We start from the raw sequence: 3,251 nt of genomic DNA, 5'->3' as shown, positions 1-3,251 counted from the left end.
ATTTTTGTTTAGTAAGCTATATAATATTTCAGTGGTCAGACCTATTATTGATGTTTTATAAGTTATATAATATTTCAGTGGTCAGACCAAATATTGTTGTTTAGTAAGTTATATAATATCTCATTGGTCAGACCAAGTAATTTTTGTTTAGTAAGTTAATAATATTTCGTGGTCAGACCAAGTAATTGTTGTTTTAGAAGGGTTTTATAATATTCAGTTGTTGTTTAGTACGTTTATATATATTTCAGTACTCAGACCCAGTAAATTTGGTGTTTTATAAGTTTATATATTTCAGTGGTCAGACCCAGGATTGTTACTTTTTAAGTTATGTATTATTTCAGTTGTTGTTTTAGAAATTTATATAATACTTCAGTAGTTAGACCAAGTATTGGTGTTTTATAAGTTATATAATATTTCAGTGGTCACACCCAGTATTGTTGTTTTATAAGGTATATAATATTTCAGTAGTCAGACCCAGTATTATTGTTTAGTAAGTTATATAATATTTCAGTTCTCAGACCCGGTATTGTTGTTATGCAAGATATATAATATTTCAGTGGTCAGACCCAGTATTGGTGTCTTATAAATAATATAGTATTTCATTGTTCAGACCCAGTATTGTTGTTTTATAAGTTATATAATAATTCAGCTGTTGTTTTGTAAGTTATATTATATTTCAGTGATCAGACCCAGTATTGTTGTTTAGTAAGTTGTCAATTTCTGTAATTCTCCGGATCATTTATCAGTCTGAAAAGTACACTATTGTAGAAAATTCTTCAAATTAACAAAGCCGGAACCATACAGATACTTTTTACGAGAATACATGCTTATAAACTAATACTAGGATACACTTTATTTTTTTCAATATTGAAACAATAATCTATATATAGTAAAGCTTTATCATATTTACTCAATATAAATACTCTGTAACATACTTATCTGGATGAAAACTGATTCCTAAAGCTGTAAATATGCATAGAATACTTCATCATTTATCAAATGGTAACAAGCTTGTGAAACCGTTGATAATATCAAAATTATGTTAATACATGTATCGTTTTGTCGGCTTTGCTTCATCATTTATCATTGTTCCGTGAAGAAGATTCTCTGCCGTGTTATCTAAGAATTAATGAGGCTAAGATAAACCAGATTTATTAGTTGTTTGGCATTGATCTGTTTCAAAGGCGATTATAATAATGTGAAACCTGCGCTAAAATCTGGAAAAGATAATGCTTGAAACTAAATTGGAAATAAGTCCATAGGTCATGCATGCCCCCAATATCTGATTTTAGGACACATAAGTGTGCGTTCTTAGGATAACGATTCTTTGACAAAAGTACTTCTTAACTGAACCTTTAGTAAGTCCTTGAATTTGCACTGGATGTATAAAACTTTCAACGGATACATCGTCCTGTTATATTGTTTTAGGACTGAACAAGAAAAAAATATCATGTACTTGTAACAAGGTGGATTATTCTGGATCTTAAGTTATTCAGAAGTTGCTTCCCTTTGACCAATTCTTAGTAGCAACCAGTCAAGCATTACAATAAGTTCCCGCTGTTATATGAATTTTAGTCACATGACCCCGCTTTTTATTCAGTTGTCCGACATGTTTTCAAGGGGACAGGTGGAATTGTTCCATTATAATATAGTTTATGTTCATGGAGGAGTTTTGGATTCTTTTGAGGTTAGGAAATGTTTTTGTTGCCTTGCAATTTATTTATTAGACAAGTTGCAAATGAGCTGTGTTTAATTGCATTGTGCTTTTAATATTTAATTCATGTACATGCATTGTTGACATGATTGATGAATTCTAAGATGGCGGTATATTATTAACTTGTTGCAGTAATTCTAAGACATCACTGTTTCTATTCTATTGTACACCTTGTTTTGCAGTCTTATAGTAACACATGGTGGCAGTGTCAGTAACCAGCTGACTGAGAAAGGACATTTTTGGTGTGTGTGTGTGTCTGTGAGGTCAACAAAGAGCCCAATCCACAATTGGTATGTAGTTTTATATGTAAACTATGTGATATTGTTATCTTTTTGTTATTTCATGGGTTCTACTTATTTTATGTTAATTAAATAACCATTGAGCCGGCCACTAGACAGGAAATACCAGCACCCATTGTGCTACATTGCTTGATGATTATTATATGTATTGAAGTTGTAATGTATCATGATGAATGAATAATTATGATTATTGTATAGTTTAAATATATGTTGTATACTTGTATGTTAATGATCTCTTTGCAAAAGTATTGAGTGCACTTGTACTTATTTTCAGAGCTTGAGATCTGGGAGATTAGAGAGATCAGTGAGATCCAGATTACAGTACACATTCAGTTGGATTTTAAATGAGAAACTGTACAAGATTATGTATATGATCAAGCTGATTTTGATAGAACTTTACAGCAAGTGTTACTTTCTAAATATACAAGCACTGAGATCATTTAGTTTAATATGAACATTAAACCGGATAGTCGAACCCACCTCGTCTTATCTTTTCCTTTAATTTATTTAACCAAAGGGCATAAAGAAGGCCAGGTAACATACTGCGTCACCATGTTACGGTAAATGATTATATACAGTAAGTAAATCCACATCAATATATACCAAAGTTATAGACTGGACAAGAGAAATCAAGTAAATATCGGGACATCTAAGTGTGACAGGGACCTTTGATTCTTGTATGTCATCTTGTAGCGGCGGTCATTTGGGCCGAGTAATTTCAAAATCTGACAATGTATGTCAAAGTAACTGGTCGGACACCACTTTCCGAAAAAGCTTCACACTTAAGCCAATGCAAGGAGAAGCTTGAAGGGTGTTGCATGTCTCATTATTTCTTATAAACAGACAGATTCAACAAAACTGAGTCTGCTATTATTTTAATTCGTGGCATTCTATGCTTCCAAGAGATCTTCTAACAGATTTTATCAATATCACAACAGTGATCTCTACGTGCCCTGTGGTGCCCGTAAATAATCTCCACCCGATCATGTTATATTTCTAATTCTGTGGTGTCGTACAGTCCGTTAAATCTTTAATAATATCCCTAGCCAGTGGTAGGGCATTTCGTTTATATATAAACAGTCAAATCGAGTAAACATTTATTTTGATTAATTGCATTCTATGCTTAAAAAGATCTATTTTTACATTTTATTTCATTGTCTCCAAGGAAAGGACTAAATCAAACCAAATGTTCTTTCATTTTGCTTGTTTCCGTTCATGCTTCTAAGGATTTTCTTATA

At 32.0% G+C, this 3,251-nt stretch overlaps 1 long non-coding RNA gene across 1 annotated transcript; it reads left to right on the top strand.

Moving 5' to 3' along the window:
* The first annotated feature begins 1,493 nt into the window (after window positions 1-1,493).
* LOC128557458 (uncharacterized) lies at window positions 1,494-2,492 on the top strand. The gene is made up of 3 exons (XR_008371165.1): window positions 1,494-1,687; window positions 1,897-2,004; window positions 2,288-2,492. It is a non-coding gene; the product is annotated as an uncharacterized LOC128557458 (long non-coding RNA).
* The last annotated feature ends 759 nt before the right edge of the window (window positions 2,493-3,251 follow it).

Source organism: Mercenaria mercenaria, chromosome 5 (assembly GCF_021730395.1).
Source record: "Mercenaria mercenaria strain notata chromosome 5, MADL_Memer_1, whole genome shotgun sequence".
In the NCBI taxonomy this organism is placed as follows: domain Eukaryota; kingdom Metazoa; phylum Mollusca; class Bivalvia; order Venerida; family Veneridae; genus Mercenaria; species Mercenaria mercenaria.
This window is presented reverse-complemented; position numbering and strand designations above follow the sequence as displayed.